General features: G+C 35.0%; 1 long non-coding RNA gene across 1 annotated transcript; it reads left to right on the plus strand.

Annotated features, from left to right (window-relative positions):
* Positions 1 to 395: 395 nt before the first annotated feature.
* LOC147842805 (uncharacterized) lies at positions 396 to 18,263 on the plus strand. Its single transcript, XR_015498321.1, has 4 exons — positions 396 to 1,669; positions 13,168 to 13,470; positions 14,213 to 15,024; positions 17,813 to 18,263. It is a non-coding gene; the product is annotated as an uncharacterized LOC147842805 (long non-coding RNA).
* The last annotated feature ends 6,004 nt before the right edge of the window (positions 18,264 to 24,267 follow it).

The following is a 24,267-nucleotide window of genomic DNA, read 5'->3' on the forward strand; positions in this document are numbered from 1 at the left end:
TCACAGTAATGCAAACTCAGTCAGAGACATAGATTTTCACTTGCAACTTGCTTTAACATGTTTAAGAGTGCATGAAATGTTGTCTAAAACAAAAAAGAATGATGCATTTTATGGCTGGATCTGGTTTTATTACATTCTGAATTGGACATTGAAAATGAGCTTATCTCAGCCAGCAGAGAGGTCAAATCACAGTAATGCAAACTCAGTCAGAGACATAGATTTTCACTTGCAACTTGCTTTAACATGTTTAACAGTGCATGAAATGTTGTCTAAAACAAAAAAGAATGATGCATTTTATAGCTGGATCAGGTTTTATTACATTCTGAATTAGACGTTGAAAATGAGCTTATCTCAGCCAGCAGTGAGGTCAAATCACAGTAATGCAAACTCAGTCAGAGACATAGATTTTCACTTGCAACTTGCTTTAACATGTTTAACAGTGCATGAAATGTTGTCTAAAACAAAAAAGAATGATGCATTTTATGGCTGGATCTGGTTTTATTACATTCTGAATTGGACGTTGAAAATGAGCTTATCTCAGCCAGCAGAGAGGTCAAATCACAGTAATGCAAACTCAGTCAGAGACATAGATTTTCACTTGCAACTTGCTTTAACATGTTTAACAGTGCATGAAATGTTGTCTAAAACAAAAAGAATGATGCATTTTATGGCTGGATCTGGTTTTATTACATTCTGAATTGGACGTTGAAAATGAGCTTATCTCAGCCAGCAGAGAGGTCAAATCACAGTAATGCAAACTCAGTCAGAGACATAGATTTTCACTTGCAACTTGCTTTAACATGTTTAACAGTGCATGAAATGTTGTCTAAAACAAAAAAGAATGATGCATTTTATGGCTGGATCTGGTTTTATTACATTCTGAATTGGACGTTGAAAATGAGCTTATCTCAGCCAGCAGAGAGGTCAAATCACAGTAATGCAAACTCAGTCAGAGACATAGATTTTCACTTGCAACTTGCTTTAACATGTTTAACAGTGCATGAAATGTTGTCTAAAACAAAAAAGAATGATGCATTTTATAGCTGGATCTGGTTTTATTACATTCTGAATTGGACGTTGAAAATGAGCTTATCTCAGCCAGCAGAGAGGTCAAATCACAGTAATGCAAACTCAGTCAGAGACATAGATTTTCACTTGCAACTTGCTTTAACATGTTTAACAGTGCATGAAATGTTGTCTAAAACAAAAAAGAATGATGCATTTTATAGCTGAATCAGGTTTTATTACATTCTGAATTGGACGTTGAAAATGAGCTTATCTCAGCCAGCAGTGAGGTCAAATCACAGTAATGCAAACTCAGTCAGAGACATAGATTTTCACTTGCAACTTGCTTTAACATGTTTAACAGTGCATGAAATGTTGTCTAAAACAAAAAAGAATGATGCATTTTATGGCTGGATCTGGTTTTATTACATTCTGAATTGGACGTTGAAAATGAGCTTATCTCTGCCAGCAGAGAGGTCTAATGCAAACTCAGTCAGAAACATAGATTTTCACTTGCAACTTGCTTTAACATGTTTAACAGTGCATGAAATGTTGTCTAAAACAAAAAAGAATGATGCATTTTATGGCTGGATCTGGTTTTATTACATTCTGAATTGGACGTTGAAAATGAGCTTATCTCAGCCAGCAGAGAGGTCAAATCACAGTAATGCAAACTCAGTCAGAGACATAGATTTTCACTTGCAACTTGCTTTAACATGTTTAACAGTGCATGAAATGTTTTCTAAAACAAAAAAGAATGATGCATTTTATGGCTGGATCTGGTTTTATTACATTCTGAATCGGACGTTGAAAATGAGCTTATCTCAGCCAGCAGAGAGGTCAAATCACAGTAATGCAAACTCAGTCAGAGACATAGATTTTCATTTGCAACTTGCTTTAACATGTTTAACAGTGCATGAAATGTTGTCTAAAACAAAAAAGAATGATGCATTTTATAGCTGGATCTGGTTTTATTACATTCTGAATTGGACGTTGAAAATGAGCTTATCTCAGCCAGCAGAGAGGTCAAATCACAGTAATGCAAACTCAGTCAGAGACATAGATTTTCACTTGAAACTTGCTTTAACATGTTTAACAGTGCATGAAATGTTGTCTAAAACAAAAAAGAATGATGCATTTTATGGCTGGAGGTTTTATTACATTCTGAATTGGACGTTGAAAATGAGCTTATCTCAGCCAGCAGAGAGGTCAAATCACAGTAATGCAAACTCAGTCAGAGACATAGATTTTCACTTGCAACTTGCTTTAACATGTTTAACAGTGCATGAAATGTTGTCTAAAACAAAAAAGAATGATGCATTTTATAGCTGGATCAGGTTTTATTACATTCTGAATTGGACGTTGAAAATGAGCTTATCTCAGCCAGCAGTGAGGTCAAATCACAGTAATGCAAACTCAGTCAGAGACATAGATTTTCACTTGCAACTTGCTTTAACATGTTTAACAGTGCATGAAATGTTGTCTAAAACAAAAAAGAATGATGCATTTTATGGCTGGATCTGGTTTTATTACATTCTGAATTGGACGTTGAAAATGAGCTTATCTCAGCCAGCAGAGAGGTCAAATCACAGTAATGCAAACTCAGTCAGAGACATAGATTTTCACTTGCAACTTGCTTTAACATGTTTAACAGTGCATGAAATGTTGTCTAAAACAAAAAAGAATGATGCATTTTATAGCTGGATCAGGTTTTATTACATTCTGAATTGGACGTTGAAAATGAGCTTATCTCAGCCAGCAGAGAGGTCAAATCACAGTAATGCAAACTCAGTCAGAGACATAGATTTTCACTTGCAACTTGCTTTAACATGTTTAACAGTGCATGAAATGTTTTCTAAAACAAAAAAGAATGATGCATTTTATGGCTGGATCTTGTTTTATTACATTCTGAATTGGACGTTGAAAATGAGCTTATCTCAGCCAGCAGAGAGGTCAAATCACAGTAATGCAAACTCAGTCAGAGACATAGATTTTCACTTGCAACTTGCTTTAACATGTTTAACAGTGCATGAAATGTTGTCTAAAACAAAAAAGAATGATGCATTTTATAGCTGGATCTGGTTTTATTACATTCTGAATTGGACGTTGAAAATGAGCTTATCTCAGCCAGCAGAGAGGTCAAATCACAGTAATGCAAACTCAGTCAGAGACATAGATTTTCACTTGCAACTTGCTTTAACATGTTTAACAGTGCATGAAATGTTGTCTAAAACAAAAAAGAATGATGCATTTTATGGCTGGATCTGTTTTTATCACTTTCTGAATTGGACGTTGAAAATGAGCTCATCTCAGCCAGCAGAGAGGTCAAATCACAGTAATGCAAACTCAGTCAGAGACATAGATTTTCACTTGCAACTTGCTTTAACATGTTTAACAGTGCATGAAATGTTGTCTAAAACAAAAAAGAATGATGCATTTTATGGCTGGATCTGGTTTTATTACATTCTGAATTGGACTTTGAAAATGAGCTTATCTCAGCCAGCAGAGAGGTCAAATCACAGTAATGCAAACTCAGTCAGAGACATAGATTTTCACTTGCAACTTGCTTTAACATGTTTAACAGTGCATGAAATGTTGTCTAAAACAAAAAAGAATGATGCATTTTATAGCTGGATCTGGTTTTATTACATTCTGAATTGGACGTTGAAAATGAGCTTATCTCAGCCAGCAGAGAGGTCAAATCACAGTAATGCAAACTCAGTCAGAGACATAGATTTTCACTTGCAACTTGCTTTAACATGTTTAACAGTGCATGAAATGTTGTCTAAAACAAAAAAGAATGATGCATTTTATAGCTGGATCAGGTTTTATTACATTCTGAATTGGACGTTGAAAATGAGCTTATCTCAGCCAGCAGAGAGGTCAAATCACAGTAATGCAAACTCAGTCAGAGACATGGATTTTCACTTGCAACTTGCTTTAACATGTTTAACAGTGCATGAAATGTTGTCTAAAACAAAAAAGAATGATGCATTTTATAGCTGGATCAGGTTTTATTACATTCTGAATTGGACGTTGAAAATGAGCTTATCTCAGCCAGCAGAGAGGTCAAATCACAGTAATGCAAACTCAGTCAGAGACATAGATTTTCACTTGCAACTTGCTTTAACATGTTTAACAGTGCATGAAATGTTTTCTAAAACAAAAAAGAATGATGCATTTTATGGCTGGATCTGGTTTTATTACATTCTGAATTGGACGTTGAAAATGAGCTTATCTCAGCCAGCAGAGAGGTCAAATCACAGTAATGCAAACTCAGTCAGAGACATAGATTTTCACTTGCAACTTGCTTTAACATGTTTAACAGTGCATGAAATGTTGTCTAAAACAAAAAAGAATGATGCATTTTATGGCTGGATCTGGTTTTATCACTTTCTGAATTGGACGTTGAAAATGAGCTTATCTTAGCCAGCAGAGAGGTCAAATCACAGTAATGCAAACTCAGTCAGAGACATAGATTTTCACTTGCAACTTGCTTTAACATGTTTAACAGTGCATGAAATGTTGTCTAAAACAAAAAAGAATGATGCATTTTATGGCTGGATCTGGTTTTATTACATTCTGAATTGGACGTTGAAAATGAGCTTATCTCAGCCAGCAGAGAGGTCAAATCACAGTAATGCAAACTCAGTCAGAGACATAGATTTTCACTTGAAACTTGCTTTAACATGTTTAACAGTGCATGAAATGTTGTCTAAAACAAAAAAGAATGATGCATTTTATGGCTGGAGGTTTTATTACATTCTGAATTGGACGTTGAAAATGAGCTTATCTCAGCCAGCAGAGAGGTCAAATCACAGTAATGCAAACTCAGTCAGAGACATAGATTTTCACTTGCAACTTGCTTTAACATGTTTAACAGTGCATGAAATGTTGTCTAAAACAAAAAAGAATGATGCATTTTATAGCTGGATCAGGTTTTATTACATTCTGAATTGGACGTTGAAAATGAGCTTATCTCAGCCAGCAGTGAGGTCAAATCACAGTAATGCAAACTCAGTCAGAGACATAGATTTTCACTTGCAACTTGCTTTAACATGTTTAACAGTGCATGAAATGTTGTCTAAAACAAAAAAGAATGATGCATTTTATGGCTGGATCTGGTTTTATTACATTCTGAATTGGACGTTGAAAATGAGCTTATCTCAGCCAGCAGAGAGGTCAAATCACAGTAATGCAAACTCAGTCAGAGACATAGATTTTCACTTGCAACTTGCTTTAACATGTTTAACAGTGCATGAAATGTTGTCTAAAACAAAAAAGAATGATGCATTTTATAGCTGGATCAGGTTTTATTACATTCTGAATTGGACGTTGAAAATGAGCTTATCTCAGCCAGCAGAGAGGTCAAATCACAGTAATGCAAACTCAGTCAGAGACATAGATTTTCACTTGCAACTTGCTTTAACATGTTTAACAGTGCATGAAATGTTTTCTAAAACAAAAAAGAATGATGCATTTTATGGCTGGATCTTGTTTTATTACATTCTGAATTGGACGTTGAAAATGAGCTTATCTCAGCCAGCAGAGAGGTCAAATCACAGTAATGCAAACTCAGTCAGAGACATAGATTTTCACTTGCAACTTGCTTTAACATGTTTAACAGTGCATGAAATGTTGTCTAAAACAAAAAAGAATGATGCATTTTATAGCTGGATCTGGTTTTATTACATTCTGAATTGGACGTTGAAAATGAGCTTATCTCAGCCAGCAGAGAGGTCAAATCACAGTAATGCAAACTCAGTCAGAGACATAGATTTTCACTTGCAACTTGCTTTAACATGTTTAACAGTGCATGAAATGTTGTCTAAAACAAAAAAGAATGATGCATTTTATGGCTGGATCTGGTTTTATCACTTTCTGAATTGGACGTTGAAAATGAGCTTATCTCAGCCAGCAGAGAGGTCAAATCACAGTAATGCAAACTCACTCATAGACATAGATTTTCACTTGCAACTTGCTTTAACATGTTTAACAGTGCATGAAATGTTGTCTAAAACAAAAAAGAATGATGCATTTTATGGCTGGATCTGGTTTTATTACATTCTGAATTGGACGTTGAAAATGAGCTTATCTCAGCCAGCAGAGAGGTCAAATCACAGTAATGCAAACTCAGTCAGAGACATAGATTTTCACTTGCAACTTGCTTTAACATGTTTAACAGTGCATGAAATGTTGTCTAAAACAAAAAAGAATGATGCATTTTATAGCTGGATCTGGTTTTATTACATTCTGAATTGGACGTTGAAAATGAGCTTATCTCAGCCAGCAGAGAGGTCAAATCACAGTAATGCAAACTCAGTCAGAGACATAGATTTTCACTTGCAACTTGCTTTAACATGTTTAACAGTGCATGAAATGTTGTCTAAAACAAAAAAGAATGATGCATTTTATAGCTGGATCAGATTTTATTACATTCTGAATTGGACGTTGAAAATGAGCTTATCTCAGCCAGCAGTGAGGTCAAATCACAGTAATGCAAACTCAGTCAGAGACATAGATTTTCACTTGCAACTTGCTTTAACATGTTTAACAGTGCATGAAATGTTGTCTAAAACAAAAAAGAATGATGCATTTTATAGCTGGATCTGGTTTTATTACATTCTGAATTGGACGTTGAAAATGAGCTTATCTCAGCCAGCAGAGAGGTCTAATGCAAACTCAGTCAGAAATATAGATTTTCACTTGCAACTTGCTTTAACATGTTTAACAGTGCATGAAATGTTGTCTAAAACAAAAAAGAATGATGCATTTTATGGCTGGATCTGGTTTTATTACATTCTGAATTGGACGTTGAAAATGAGCTTATCTCAGCCAGCAGAGAGGTCAAATCACAGTAATGCAAACTCAGTCAGAGACATAGATTTTCACTTGCAACTTGCTTTAACATGTTTAACAGTGCATGAAATGTTTTCTAAAACAAAAAAGAATGATGCATTTTATGGCTGGATCTGGTTTTATTACATTCTGAATTGGACGTTGAAAATGAGCTTATCTCAGCCAGCAGAGAGGTCAAATCACAGTAATGCAAACTCAGTCAGAGACATAGATTTTCACTTGCAACTTGCTTTAACATGTTTAACAGTGCATGAAATGTTGTCTAAAACAAAAAAGAATGATGCATTTTATGGCTGGATCTGGTTTTATCACTTTCTGAATTGGACGTTGAAAATGAGCTTATCTCAGCCAGCAGAGAGGTCAAATCACAGTAATGCAAACTCAGTCAGAGACATAGATTTTCACTTGCAACTTGCTTTAACATGTTTAACAGTGCATGAAATGTTGTCTAAAACAAAAAAGAATGATGCATTTTATGGCTGGATCTGGTTTTATTACATTCTGAATTGGATGTTGAAAATGAGCTTATCTCAGCCAGCAGAGAGGTCAAATCACAGTAATGCAAACTCAGTCAGAGACATAGATTTTCACTTGCAACTTGCTTTAACATGTTTAACAGTGCATGAAATGTTGTCTAAAACAAAAAAGAATGATGCATTTTATAGCTGGATCAGGTTTTATTACATTCTGAATTGGACGTTGAAAATGAGCTTATCTCAGCCAGCAGAGAGGTCAAATCACAGTAATGCAAACTCAGTCAGAGACATAGATTTTCACTTGCAACTTGCTTTAACATGTTTAACAGTGCATGAAATGTTGTCTAAAACAAAAAAGAATGATGCATTTTATGGCTGGATCTGGTTTTATTACATTCTGAATTGGACGTTGAAAATGAGCTTATCTCAGCCAGCAGAGAGGTCAAATCACAGTAATGCAAACTCAGTCAGAGACATAGATTTTCACTTGCAACTTGCTTTAACATGTTTAACAGTGCATGAAATGTTGTCTAAAACAAAAAAGAATGATGCATTTTATGGCTGGATCTGGTTTTATTACATTCTGAATTGGACGTTGAAAATGAGCTTATCTCAGCCAGCAGAGAGGTCAAATCACAGTAATGCAAACTCAGTCAGAGACATAGATTTTCACTTGCAACTTGCTTTAACATGTTTAACAGTGCATGAAATGTTGTCTAAAACAAAAAAGAATGATGCATTTTATGGCTGGATCTGGTTTTATTACATTCTGAATTGGACGTTGAAAATGAGCTTATCTCAGCCAGCAGAGAGGTCTAATGCAAACTCAGTCAGAAATATAGATTTTCACTTGCAACTTGCTTTAACATGTTTAACAGTGCATGAAATGTTGTCTAAAACAAAAAAGAATGATGCATTTTATGGCTGGATCTGGTTTTATTACATTCTGAATTGGACGTTGAAAATGAGCTTATCTCAGCCAGCAGAGAGGTCAAATCACAGTAATGCAAACTCAGTCAGAGACATAGATTTTCACTTGCAACTTGCTTTAACATGTTTAACAGTGCATGAAATGTTTTCTAAAACAAAAAAGAATGATGCATTTTATGGCTGGATCTGGTTTTATTACATTCTGAATTGGACGTTGAAAATGAGCTTATCTCAGCCAGCAGAGAGGTTTAATCACAGTAATGCAAACTCAGTCAGAGACATAGATTTTCACTTGCAACTTGCTTTAACATGTTTAACAGTGCATGAAATGTTGTCTAAAACAAAAAAGAATGATGCATTTTATAGCTGGATCAGGTTTTATTACATTCTGAATTGGACGTTGAAAATGAGCTTATCTCAGCCAGCAGAGAGGTTTAATCACAGTAATGCAAACTCAGTCAGAGACATAGATTTTCACTTGCAACTTGCTTTAACATGTTTAAGAGTGCATGAAATGTTGTCTAAAACAAAAAAGAATGATGCATTTTATGGCTGGATCTGGTTTTATTACATTCTGAATTGGACGTTGAAAATGAGCTTATCTCAGCCAGCAGAGAGGTCAAATCACAGTAATGCAAACTCAGTCAGAGACATAGATTTTCACTTGCAACTTGCTTTAACATGTTTAACAGTGCATGAAATGTTTTCTAAAACAAAAAAGAATGATGCATTTTATGGCTGGATCTGGTTTTATTACATTCTGAATTGGACGTTGAAAATGAGCTTATCTCAGCCAGCAGAGAGGTCAAATCACAGTAATGCAAACTCAGTCAGAGACATAGATTTTCATTTGCAACTTGCTTTAACATGTTTAACAGTGCATGAAATGTTGTCTAAAACAAAAAAGAATGATGCATTTTATAGCTGGATCTGGTTTTATTACATTCTGAATTGGACGTTGAAAATGAGCTTATCTCAGCCAGCAGAGGTCAAATCACAGTAATGCAAACTCAGTCAGAGACATAGATTTTCACTTGCAACTTGCTTTAACATGTTTAACAGTGCATGAAATGTTGTCTAAAACAAAAAAGAATGATGCATTTTATGGCTGGATCTGTTTTTATCACTTTCTGAATTGGACGTTGAAAATGAGCTTATCTCAGCCAGCAGAGAGGTCAAATCACAGTAATGCAAACTCAGTCAGAGACATAGATTTTCACTTGCAACTTGCTTTAACATGTTTAACAGTGCATGAAATGTTGTCTAAAACAAAAAAGAATGATGCATTTTATGGCTGGATCTGGTTTTATTACATTCTGAATTGGACGTTGAAAATGAGCTTATCTCAGCCAGCAGAGAGGTCAAATCACAGTAATGCAAACTCAGTCAGAGACATAGATTTTCACTTGCAACTTGCTTTAACATGTTTAACAGTGCATGAAATGTTGTCTAAAACAAAAAAGAATGATGCATTTTATAGCTGGATCAGGTTTTATTACATTCTGAATTAGACGTTGAAAATGAGCTTATCTCAGCCAGCAGAGAGGTCAAATCACAGTAATGCAAACTCAGTCAGAGACATAGATTTTCACTTGCAACTTGCTTTAACATGTTTAACAGTGCATGAAATGTTGTCTAAAACAAAAAAGAATGATGCATTTTATAGCTGGATCAGGTTTTATTACATTCTGAATTGGACGTTGAAAATGAGCTTATCTCAGCCAGCAGAGAGGTCAAATCACAGTAATACAAACTCAGTCAGAGACATAGATTTTCACTTGCAACTTGCTTTAACATGTTTAACAGTGCATGAAATGTTGTCTAAAACAAAAAAGAATGATGCATTTTATAGCTGGATCAGGTTTTAATATATTCTGAATTGGACGTTGAAAATGAGCTTATCTCAGCCAGCAGAGAGGTCAAATCACAGTTATGCAAACTCAGTCAGAGACATAGATTTTCACTTGCAACTTGCTTTAACATGTTTAACAGTGCATGAAATGTTGTCTAAAACAAAAAAGAATGATGCATTTTATGGCTGGATCTGGTTTTATTACATTCTGAATTGGACGTTGAAAATGAGCTTATCTCAGCCAGCAGAGAGGTCAAATCACAGTAATGCAAACTCAGTCAGAGACATAGATTTTCACTTGCAACTTGCTTTAACATGTTTAACAGTGCATGAAATGTTGTCTAAAACAAAAAAGAATGATGCATTTTATAGCTGGATCAGGTTTTATTACATTCTGAATTGGACGTTGAAAATGAGCTTATCTCAGCCAGCAGAGAGGTCAAATCACAGTAATGCAAACTCAGTCAGAGACATAGATTTTCACTTGCAACTTGCTTTAACATGTTTAACAGTGCATGAAATGTTGTCTAAAACAAAAAAGAATGATGCATTTTATGGCTGGATCTGGTTTTATTACATTCTGAATTGGACGTTGAAAATGAGCTTATCTCAGCCAGCAGAGAGGTCAAATCACAGTAATGCAAACTCAGTCAGAGACATAGATTTTCACTTGCAACTTGCTTTAACATGTTTAACAGTGCATGAAATGTTGTCTAAAACAAAAAAGAATGATGCATTTTATGGCTGGATCTGGTTTTATTACATTCTGAATTGGACGTTGAAAATGAGCTTATCTCAGCCAGCAGAGAGGTCAAATCACAGTAATGCAAACTCAGTCAGAGACATAGATTTTCACTTGCAACTTGCTTTAACATGTTTAACAGTGCATGAAATGTTGTCTAAAACAAAAAAGAATGATGCATTTTATAGCTGGATCTGGTTTTATTACATTCTGAATTGGACGTTGAAAATGAGCTTATCTCAGCCAGCAGAGAGGTCAAATCACAGTAATGCAAACTCAGTCAGAGACATAGATTTTCACTTGCAACTTGCTTTAACATGTTTAACAGTGCATGAAATGTTGTCTAAAACAAAAAAGAATGATGCATTTTATGGCTGGATCAGGTTTTATTATATTCTGAATTGGACGTTGAAAATGAGCTTATCTCAGCCAGCAGAGAGGTCAAATCACAGTAATGCAAACTCAGTCAGGGACATAGATTTTCACTTGCAACTTGCTTTAACATGTTTAACAGTGCATGAAATGTTGTCTAAAACAAAAAAGAATGATGCATTTTATGGCTGGATCTGGTTTTATTACATTCTGAATTGGACGTTGAAAATGAGTTTATCTCAGCCAGCAGAGAGGTCAAATCACAGTAATGCAAACTCAGTCAGAGACATAGATTTTCACTTGCAACTTGCTTTAACATGTTTAACAGTGCATGAAATGTTGTCTAAAACAAAAAAGAATGATGCATTTTATAGCTGGATCAGATTTTATTACATTCTGAATTGGACGTTGAAAATGAGCTTATCTCAGCCAGCAGTGAGGTCAAATCACAGTAATGCAAACTCAGTCAGAGACATAGATTTTCACTTGCAACTTGCTTTAACATGTTTAACAGTGCATGAAATGTTGTCTAAAACAAAAAAGAATGATGCATTTTATGGCTGGATCTGGTTTTATTACATTCTGAATTGGACGTTGAAAATGAGCTTATCTCAGCCAGCAGAGAGGTCTAATGCAAACTCAGTCAGAAATATAGATTTTCACTTGCAACTTGCTTTAACATGTTTAACAGTGCATGAAATGTTGTCTAAAACAAAAAAGAATGATGCATTTTATGGCTGGATCTGGTTTTATTACATTCTGAATTGGACGTTGAAAATGAGCTTATCTCAGCCAGCAGAGAGGTCAAATCACAGTAATGCAAACTCAGTCAGAGACATAGATTTTCACTTGCAACTTGCTTTAACATGTTTAACAGTGCATGAAATGTTTTCTAAAACAAAAAAGAATGATGCATTTTATGGCTGGATCTGGTTTTATTACATTCTGAATTGGACGTTGAAAATGAGCTTATCTCAGCCAGCAGAGAGGTCAAATCACAGTAATGCAAACTCAGTCAGAGACATAGATTTTCACTTGCAACTTGCTTTAACATGTTTAACAGTGCATGAAATGTTGTCTAAAACAAAAAAGAATGATGCATTTTATGGCTGGATCTGGTTTTATCACTTTCTGAATTGGACGTTGAAAATGAGCTTATCTCAGCCAGCAGAGAGGTCAAATCACAGTAATGCAAACTCAGTCAGAGACATAGATTTTCACTTGCAACTTGCTTTAACATGTTTAACAGTGCATGAAATGTTGTCTAAAACAAAAAAGAATGATGCATTTTATGGCTGGATCTGGTTTTATTACATTCTGAATTGGACGTTGAAAATGAGCTTATCTCAGCCAGCAGAGAGGTCAAATCACAGTAATGCAAACTCAGTCAGAGACATAGATTTTCACTTGCAACTTGCTTTAACATGTTTAACAGTGCATGAAATGTTTTCTAAAACAAAAAAGAATGATGCATTTTATGGCTGGATCTGGTTTTATTACATTCTGAATTGGACGTTGAAAATGAGCTTATCTCAGCCAGCAGAGAGGTTTAATCACAGTAATGCAAACTCAGTCAGAGACATAGATTTTCACTTGCAACTTGCTTTAACATGTTTAACAGTGCATGAAATGTTGTCTAAAACAAAAAAGAATGATGCATTTTATAGCTGGATCAGGTTTTATTACATTCTGAATTGGACGTTGAAAATGAGCTTATCTCAGCCAGCAGAGAGGTTTAATCACAGTAATGCAAACTCAGTCAGAGACATAGATTTTCACTTGCAACTTGCTTTAACATGTTTAAGAGTGCATGAAATGTTGTCTAAAACAAAAAAGAATGATGCATTTTATGGCTGGATCTGGTTTTATTACATTCTGAATTGGACGTTGAAAATGAGCTTATCTCAGCCAGCAGAGAGGTCAAATCACAGTAATGCAAACTCAGTCAGAGACATAGATTTTCACTTGCAACTTGCTTTAACATGTTTAACAGTGCATGAAATGTTTTCTAAAACAAAAAAGAATGATGCATTTTATGGCTGGATCTGGTTTTATTACATTCTGAATTGGACGTTGAAAATGAGCTTATCTCAGCCAGCAGAGAGGTCAAATCACAGTAATGCAAACTCAGTCAGAGACATAGATTTTCATTTGCAACTTGCTTTAACATGTTTAACAGTGCATGAAATGTTGTCTAAAACAAAAAAGAATGATGCATTTTATAGCTGGATCTGGTTTTATTACATTCTGAATTGGACGTTGAAAATGAGCTTATCTCAGCCAGCAGAGGTCAAATCACAGTAATGCAAACTCAGTCAGAGACATAGATTTTCACTTGCAACTTGCTTTAACATGTTTAACAGTGCATGAAATGTTGTCTAAAACAAAAAAGAATGATGCATTTTATGGCTGGATCTGTTTTTATCACTTTCTGAATTGGACGTTGAAAATGAGCTTATCTCAGCCAGCAGAGAGGTCAAATCACAGTAATGCAAACTCAGTCAGAGACATAGATTTTCACTTGCAACTTGCTTTAACATGTTTAACAGTGCATGAAATGTTGTCTAAAACAAAAAAGAATGATGCATTTTATGGCTGGATCTGGTTTTATTACATTCTGAATTGGACGTTGAAAATGAGCTTATCTCAGCCAGCAGAGAGGTCAAATCACAGTAATGCAAACTCAGTCAGAGACATAGATTTTCACTTGCAACTTGCTTTAACATGTTTAACAGTGCATGAAATGTTGTCTAAAACAAAAAAGAATGATGCATTTTATAGCTGGATCAGGTTTTATTACATTCTGAATTAGACGTTGAAAATGAGCTTATCTCAGCCAGCAGAGAGGTCAAATCACAGTAATGCAAACTCAGTCAGAGACATAGATTTTCACTTGCAACTTGCTTTAACATGTTTAACAGTGCATGAAATGTTGTCTAAAACAAAAAAGAATGATGCATTTTATAGCTGGATCAGGTTTTATTACATTCTGAATTGGACGTTGAAAATGAGCTTATCTCAGCCAGCAGAGAGGTCAAATCACAGTAATACAAACTCAGTCAGAGACATAGATTTTCACTTGCAACTTGCTTTAACATGTTTAACAGTGCATGAAATGTTGTCTAAAACAAAAAAGAATGATGCATTTTATAGCTGGATCTGGTTTTAATATATTCTGAATTGGACGTTGAAAATGAGCTTATCTCAGCCAGCAGAGAGGTCAAATCACAGTTATGCAAACTCAGTCAGAGACATAGATTTTCACTTGCAACTTGCTTTAACATGTTTAACAGTGCATGAAATGTTGTCTAAAACAAAAAAGAATGATGCATTTTATGGCTGGATCTGGTTTTATTACATTCTGAATTGGACGTTGAAAATGAGCTTATCTCAGCCAGCAGAGAGGTCAAATCACAGTAATGCAAACTCAGTCAGAGACATAGATTTTCACTTGCAACTTGCTTTAACATGTTTAACAGTGCATGAAATGTTGTCTAAAACAAAAAAGAATGATGCATTTTATAGCTGGATCAGGTTTTATTACATTCTGAATTGGACGTTGAAAATGAGCTTATCTCAGCCAGCAGAGAGGTCAAATCACAGTAATGCAAACTCAGTCAGAGACATAGATTTTCACTTGCAACTTGCTTTAACATGTTTAACAGTGCATGAAATGTTGTCTAAAACAAAAAAGAATGATGCATTTTATGGCTGGATCTGGTTTTATTACATTCTGAATTGGACGTTGAAAATGAGCTTATCTCAGCCAGCAGAGAGGTCAAATCACAGTAATGCAAACTCAGTCAGAGACATAGATTTTCACTTGCAACTTGCTTTAACATGTTTAACAGTGCATGAAATGTTGTCTAAAACAAAAAAGAATGATGCATTTTATGGCTGGATCTGGTTTTATTACATTCTGAATTGGACGTTGAAAATGAGCTTATCTCAGCCAGCAGAGAGGTCAAATCACAGTAATGCAAACTCAGTCAGAGACATAGATTTTCACTTGCAACTTGCTTTAACATGTTTAACAGTGCATGAAATGTTGTCTAAAACAAAAAAGAATGATGCATTTTATAGCTGGATCTGGTTTTATTACATTCTGAATTGGACGTTGAAAATGAGCTTATCTCAGCCAGCAGAGAGGTCAAATCACAGTAATGCAAACTCAGTCAGAGACATAGATTTTCACTTGCAACTTGCTTTAACATGTTTAACAGTGCATGAAATGTTGTCTAAAACAAAAAAGAATGATGCATTTTATGGCTGGATCAGGTTTTATTATATTCTGAATTGGACGTTGAAAATGAGCTTATCTCAGCCAGCAGAGAGGTCAAATCACAGTAATGCAAACTCAGTCAGGGACATAGATTTTCACTTGCAACTTGCTTTAACATGTTTAACAGTGCATGAAATGTTGTCTAAAACAAAAAAGAATGATGCATTTTATGGCTGGATCTGGTTTTATTACATTCTGAATTGGACGTTGAAAATGAGTTTATCTCAGCCAGCAGAGAGGTCAAATCACAGTAATGCAAACTCAGTCAGAGACATAGATTTTCACTTGCAACTTGCTTTAACATGTTTAACAGTGCATGAAATGTTGTCTAAAACAAAAAAGAATGATGCATTTTATAGCTGGATCAGGTTTTATTACATTCTGAATTGGACGTTGAAAATGAGCTTATCTCAGCCAGCAGAGAGGTCAAATCACAGTAATGCAAACTCAGTCAGAGACATAGATTTTCACTTGCAACTTGCTTTAACATGTTTAACAGTGCATGAAATGTTGTCTAAAACAAAAAAGAATGATGCATTTTATAGCTGGATCAGGTTTTATTACATTCTGAATTGGACGTTGAAAATGAGCTTATCTCAGCCAGCAGTGAGGTCAAATCACAGTAATGCAAACTCAGTCAGAGACATAGATTTTCACTTGCAACTTGCTTTAACATGTTTAACAGTGCATGAAATGTTGTCTAAAACAAAAAAGAATGATGCATTTTATGGCTGGATCTGGTTTTATTACATTCTGAATTGGACGTTGAAAATGAGCTTATCTCAGCCAGCAGAGAGGTCAAATCACAGTAATGCAAACTCAGTCAGAGACATAGATTTTCACTTGCAACTTGCTTTAACATGTTTAACAGTGCATGAAATGTTGTCTAAAACAAAAAAGAATGATGCATTTTATGGCTGGATCTGGTTTTATTACATTCTGAATTGGACGTTGAAAATGAGTTTATCTCAGCCAGCAGAGAGGTCAAATCACAGTAATGCAAACTCAGTCAGAGACATAGATTTTCACTTGCAACTTGCTTTAACATGTTTAACAGTGCATGAAATGTTGTCTAAAACAAAAAAGAATGATGCATTTTATAGCTGGAGGTTTTATTACATTCTGAATTGGACGTTGAAAATGAGCTTATCTCAGCCAGCAGAGAGGTCAAATCACAGTAATGCAAACTCAGTCAGAGACATAGATTTTCACTTGCAACTTGCTTTAACATGTTTAACAGTGCATGAAATGTTGTCTAAAACAAAAAAGAATGATGCATTTTATAGCTGGATCAGGTTTTATTACATTCTGAATTGGACGTTGAAAATGAGCTTATCTCAGCCAGCAGTGAGGTCAAATCACAGTAATACAAACTCAGTCAGAGACATAGATTTTCACTTGCAACTTGCTTTAACATGTTTAACAGTGCATGAAATGTTGTCTAAAACAAAAAAGAATGATGCATTTTATGGCTGGATCTGGTTTTATTACATTCTGAATAGGACGTTGAAAATGAGCTTATCTCAGCCAGCAGAGAGGTCAAATCACAGTAATGCAAACTCAGTCAGAGACATAGATTTTCACTTGCAACTTGCTTTAACATGTTTAACAGTGCATGAAATGTTGTCTAAAACAAAAAAGAATGATGCATTTTATAGCTGGATCAGGTTTTATTACATTCTGAATTGGACGTTGAAAATGAGCTTATCTCAGCCAGCAGAGAGGTCAAATCACAGTAATGCAAACTCAGTCAGAGACATAGATTTTCACTTGCAACTTGCTTTAACATGTTTAACAGTGCATGAAATGTTTTCTAAAACAAAAAAGAATGATGCATTTTATGGCTGGATCTGGTTTTATTACATTCTGAATTGGACGTTGAAAATGAGCTTATCTCAGCCAGCAGAGAGGTCAAATCACAGTAATGCAAACTCAGTCAGAGACATAGATTTTCACTTGCAACTTGCTTTAACATGTTTAACAGTGCATGAAATGTTGTCTAAAACAAAAAAGAATGATGCATTTTATAGCTGGATCTGGTTTTATTACATTCTGAATTGGACGTTGAAAATGAGCTTATCTCAGCCAGCAGAGAGGTCAAATCACAGTAATGCAAACTCAGTCAGAGACATAGATTTTCACTTGCAACTTGCTTTAACATGTTTAACAGTGCATGAAATGTTGTCTAAAACAAAAAAGAATGATGCATTTTATGGCTGGATCTGGTTTTATCACTTTCTGAATTGGACGTTGAAAATGAGCTTATCTCAGCCAGCAGAGAGGTCAAATCACAGTAATGCAAACTCACTCATAGACATAGATTTTCACTTGCAACTTGCTTTAACATGTTTAACAGTGCATGAAATGTTGTCTAAAACAAAAAAGAATGATGCATTTTATGGCTGGATCTGGTTTTATTACATTCTGAATTGGACGTTGAAAATGAGCTTATCTCAGCCAGCAGAGAGGTCAAATCACAGTAATGCAAACTCAGTCAGAGACATAGATTTTCACTTGCAACTTGCTTTAACATGTTTAACAGTGCATGAAATGTTGTCTAAAACAAAAAAGAATGATGCATTTTATAGCTGGATCTGGTTTTATTACATTCTGAATTGGACGTTGAAAATGAGCTTATCTCAGCCAGCAGAGAGGTCAAATCACAGTAATGCAAACTCAGTCAGAGACATAGATTTTCACTTGCAACTTGCTTTAACATGTTTAACAGTGCATGAAATGTTGTCTAAAACAAAAAAGAATGATGCATTTTATGGCTGGATCTGGTTTTATTACATTCTGAATTGGACGTTGAAAATGAGCTTATCTCAGCCAGCAGAGAGGTCAAATCACAGTAATGCAAACTCAGTCAGAGACATAGATTTTCACTTGCAACTTGCTTTAACATGTTTAACAGTGCATGAAATGTTGTCTAAAACAAAAAAGAATGATGCATTTTATAGCTGGATCTGGTTTTATTACATTCTGACTTGGACGTTGAAAATGAGCTTATCTCAGCCAGCAGAGAGGTCAAATCACAGTAATGCAAACTCAGTCAGAGACATAGATTTTCACTTGCAACTTGCTTTAACATGTTTAACAGTGCATGAAATGTTGTCTAAAACAAAAAAGAATGATGCATTTTATAGCTGGATCAGGTTTTATTACATTCTGAATTGGATGTTGAAAATGAGCTTATCTCAGCCAGCAGTGAGGTCAAATCACAGTAATGCAAACTCAGTCAGAGACATAGATTTTCACTTGCAACTTGCTTTAACATGTTTAACAGTGCATGAAATGTTGTCTAAAACAAAAAAGAATGATGCATTTTATGGCTGGATCTGGTTTTATTACATTCTGAATTGGACGTTGAAAATGAGCTTATCTCAGCCAGCAGAGAGGTCTAATGCAAACTCAGTCAGAAATATAGATTTTCACTTGCAACTTGCTTTAACATGTTTAACAGTGCATGAAATGTTGTCTAAAACAAAAAAGAATGATGCATTTTATGGCTGGATCTGGTTTTATTACATTCTGAATTGGACGTTGAAAGTGAGCTTATCTCAGCCAGCAGAGAGATCAAATCACAGTAATGCAAACTCAGTCAGAGACATAGATTTTCACTTGCAACTTGCTTTAACATGTTTAACAGTGCATGAAATGTTTTCTAAAACAAAAAAGAATGATGCATTTTATGGCTGGATCTGGTTTTATTACATTCTGAATTGGACGTTGAAAATGAGCTTATCTCAGCCAGCAGAGAGGTCAAATCACAGTAATGCAAACTCAGTCAGAGACATAGATTTTCACTTGCAACTTGCTTTAACATGTTTAACAGTGCATGAAATGTTGTCTAAAACAAAAAAGAATGATGCATTTTATGGCTGGATCTGGTTTTATCACTTTCTGAATTGGACGTTGAAAATGAGCTTATCTCAGCCAGCAGAGAGGTCAAATCACAGTAATGCAAACTCACTCATAGACATAGATTTTCACTTGCAACTTGCTTTAACATGTTTAACAGTGCATGAAATGTTGTCTAAAACAAAAAAGAATGATGCATTTTATGGCTGGATCTGGTTTTATTACATTCTGAATTGGACGTTGAAAATGAGCTTATCTCAGCCAGCAGAGAGGTCAAATCACAGTAATGCAAACTCAGTCAGAGACATAGATTTTCACTTGCAACTTGCTTTAACATGTTTAACAGTGCATGAAATGTTGTCTAAAACAAAAAAGAATGATGCATTTTATGGCTGGATCTGGTTTTATTACATTCTGAATTGGACGTTGAAAATGAGCTTATCTCAGCCAGCAGAGAGGTCAAATCACAGTAATGCAAACTCAGTCAGAGACATAGATTTTCACTTGCAACTTGCTTTAACATGTTTAACAGTGCATGAAATGTTGTCTAAAACAAAAAAGAATGATGCATTTTATAGCTGGATCTGGTTTTATTACATTCTGACTTGGACGTTGAAAATGAGCTTATCTCAGCCAGCAGAGAGGTCAAATCACAGTAATGCAAACTCAGTCAGAGACATAGATTTTCACTTGCAACTTGCTTTAACATGTTTAACAGTGCATGAAATGTTGTCTAAAACAAAAAAGAATGATGCATTTTATAGCTGGATCAGGTTTTATTACATTCTGAATTGGATGTTGAAAATGAGCTTATCTCAGCCAGCAGTGAGGTCAAATCACAGTAATGCAAACTCAGTCAGAGACATAGATTTTCACTTGCAACTTGCTTTAACATGTTTAACAGTGCATGAAATGTTGTCTAAAACAAAAAAGAATGATGCATTTTATGGCTGGATCTGGTTTTATTACATTCTGAATTGGACGTTGAAAATGAGCTTATCTCAGCCAGCAGAGAGGTCTAATGCAAACTCAGTCAGAAATATAGATTTTCACTTGCAACTTGCTTTAACATGTTTAACAGTGCATGAAATGTTGTCTAAAACAAAAAAGAATGATGCATTTTATGGCTGGATCTGGTTTTATTACATTCTGAATTGGACGTTGAAAGTGAGCTTATCTCAGCCAGCAGAGAGATCAAATCACAGTAATGCAAACTCAGTCAGAGACATAGATTTTCACTTGCAACTTGCTTTAACATGTTTAACAGTGCATGAAATGTTTTCTAAAACAAAAAAGAATGATGCATTTTATGGCTGGATCTGGTTTTATTACATTCTGAATTGGACGTTGAAAATGAGCTTATCTCAGCCAGCAGAGAGGTCAAATCACAGTAATGCAAACTCAGTCAGAGACATAGATTTTCACTTGCAACTTGCTTTAACATGTTTAACAGTGCATGAAATGTTGTCTAAAACAAAAAAGAATGATGCATTTTATGGCTGGATCTGGTTTTATCACTTTCTGAATTGGACGTTGAAAATGAGCTTATCTCAGCCAGCAGAGAGGTCAAATCACAGTAATGCAAACTCACTCATAGACATAGATTTTCACTTGCAACTTGCTTTAACATGTTTAACAGTGCATGAAATGTTGTCTAAAACAAAAAAGAATGATGCATTTTATGGCTGGATCTGGTTTTATTACATTCTGAATTGGACGTTGAAAATGAGTTTATCTCAGCCAGCAGAGAGGTCAAATCACAGTAATGCAAACTCAGTCAGAGACATAGATTTTCACTTGCAACTTGCTTTAACATGTTTAACAGTGCATGAAATGTTGTCTAAAACAAAAAAGAATGATGCATTTTATGGCTGGATCTGGTTTTATTACATTCTGAATTGGACGTTGAAAATGAGCTTATCTCAGCCAGCAGAGAGGTCAAATCACAGTAATGCAAACTCAGTCAGAGACATAGATTTTCACTTGCAACTTGCTTTAACATGTTTAACAGTGCATGAAATGTTGTCTAAAACAAAAAAGAATGATGCATTTTATAGCTGGATCAGGTTTTATTACATTCTGAATTGGACGTTGAAAATGAGCTTATCTCAGCCAGCAGAGAGGTCAAATCACAGTAATGCAAACTCAGTCAGAGACATAGATTTTCACTTGCAACTTGCTTTAACATGTTTAACAGTGCATGAAATGTTTTCTAAAACAAAAAAGAATGATGCATTTTATGGCTGGATCTGGTTTTATTACATTCTGAATTGGACGTTGAAAATGAGCTTATCTCAGCCAGCAGAGAGGTTAAATCACAGTAATGCAAACTCAGTCAGAGACATAGATTTTCACTTGCAACTTGCTTTAACATGTTTAACAGTGCATGAAATGTTGTCTAAAACAAAAAAAGAATGATGCATTTTATGGCTGGATCTGTTTTTATCACTTTCTGAATTGGACGTTGAAAATGAGCTTATCTCAGCCAGCAGAGAGGTCAAATCACAGTAATGCAAACTCAGTCAGAGACATAGATTTTCACTTGCAACTTGCTTTAACATGTTTAACAGTGCATGAAATGTTGTCTAAAACAAAAAAGAATGATGCATTTTATGGCTGGATCTGGTTTTATTACATTCTGAATTGGACGTTGAAAATGAGCTTATCTCAGCCAGCAGAGAGGTCTAATGCAAACTCAGTCAGAAACATAGATTTTCACTTGCAACTTGCTTTAACATGTTTAACAGTGCATGAAATGTTGTCTAAAACAAAAAAGAATGATGCATTTTATGGCTGGATCTGGTTTTATTACATTCTGAATTGGACGTTGAAAATGAGCTTATCTCAGCCAGCAGAGAGGTTTAATCACAGTAATGCAAACTCAGTCAGAGACATAGATTTTCACTTGCAACTTGCTTTAACATGTTTAACAGTGCATGAAATGTTGTCTAAAACAAAAAAGAATGATGCATTTTATAGCTGGATCAGGTTTTATTACATTCTGAATTGGACGTTGAAAATGAGCTTATCTCAGCCAGCAGAGAGGTTTAATCACAGTAATGCAAACTCAGTCAGAGACATAGATTTTCACTTGCAACTTGCTTTAACATGTTTAACAGTGCATGAAATGTTGTCTAAAACAAAAAAGAATGATGCATTTTATGGCTGGATCTGGTTTTATTACATTCTGAATTGGACGTTGAAAATGAGCTTATCTCAGCCAGCAGAGAGGTCAAATCACAGTAATGCAAACTCAGTCAGAGACATAGATTTTCACTTGCAACTTGCTTTAACATGTTTAACAGTGCATGAAATGTTTTCTAAAACAAAAAAGAATGATGCATTTTATGGCTGGATCTGGTTTTATTACATTCTGAATTGGACGTTGAAAATGAGCTTATCTCAGCCAGCAGAGAGGTCAAATCACAGTAATGCAAACTCAGTCAGAGACATAGATTTTCATTTGCAACTTGCTTTAACATGTTTAACAGTGCATGAAATGTTGTCTAAAACAAAAAAGAATGATGCATTTTATAGCTGGATCTGGTTTTATTACATTCTGAATTGGACGTTGAAAATGAGCTTATCTCAGCCAGCAGAGGTCAAATCACAGTAATGCAAACTCAGTCAGAGACATAGATTTTCACTTGCAACTTGCTTTAACATGTTTAACAGTGCATGAAATGTTGTCTAAAACAAAAAAGAATGATGCATTTTATGGCTGGATCTGTTTTTATCACTTTCTGAATTGGACGTTGAAAATGAGCTTATCTCAGCCAGCAGAGAGGTCAAATCACAGTAATGCAAACTCAGTCAGAGACATAGATTTTCACTTGCAACTTGCTTTAACATGTTTAACAGTGCATGAAATGTTGTCTAAAACAAAAAAGAATGATGCATTTTATGGCTGGATCTGGTTTTATTACATTCTGAATTGGACGTTGAAAATGAGCTTATCTCAGCCAGCAGAGAGGTCAAATCACAGTAATGCAAACTCAGTCAGAGACATAGATTTTCACTTGCAACTTGCTTTAACATGTTTAACAGTGCATGAAATGTTGTCTAAAACAAAAAAGAATGATGCATTTTATAGCTGGATCAGGTTTTATTACATTCTGAATTAGACGTTGAAAATGAGCTTATCTCAGCCAGCAGAGAGGTCAAATCACAGTAATGCAAACTCAGTCAGAGACATAGATTTTCACTTGCAACTTGCTTTAACATGTTTAACAGTGCATGAAATGTTGTCTAAAACAAAAAAGAATGATGCATTTTATAGCTGGATCAGGTTTTATTACATTCTGAATTGGACGTTGAAAATGAGCTTATCTCAGCCAGCAGAGAGGTCAAATCACAGTAATACAAACTCAGTCAGAGACATAGATTTTCACTTGCAACTTGCTTTAACATGTTTAACAGTGCATGAAATGTTGTCTAAAACAAAAAAGAATGATGCATTTTATAGCTGGATCAGGTTTTAATATATTCTGAATTGGACGTTGAAAATGAGCTTATCTCAGCCAGCAGAGAGGTCAAATCACAGTTATGCAAACTCAGTCAGAGACATAGATTTTCACTTGCAACTTGCTTTAACATGTTTAACAGTGCATGAAATGTTGTCTAAAACAAAAAAGAATGATGCATTTTATGGCTGGATCTGGTTTTATTACATTCTGAATTGGACGTTGAAAATGAGCTTATCTCAGCCAGCAGAGAGGTCAAATCACAGTAATGCAAACTCAGTCAGAGACATAGATTTTCACTTGCAACTTGCTTTAACATGTTTAACAGTGCATGAAATGTTGTCTAAAACAAAAAAGAATGATGCATTTTATAGCTGGATCTGGTTTTATTACATTCTGAATTGGACGTTGAAAATGAGCTTATC

The sequence above is a fragment of the Danio rerio genome, chromosome 8, assembly GCF_052040795.2.
Source record: "Danio rerio strain M-AB ecotype USA chromosome 8, GRCz13ab, whole genome shotgun sequence".
Classification (NCBI taxonomy): Eukaryota; Metazoa; Chordata; class Actinopteri; order Cypriniformes; family Danionidae; genus Danio; species Danio rerio.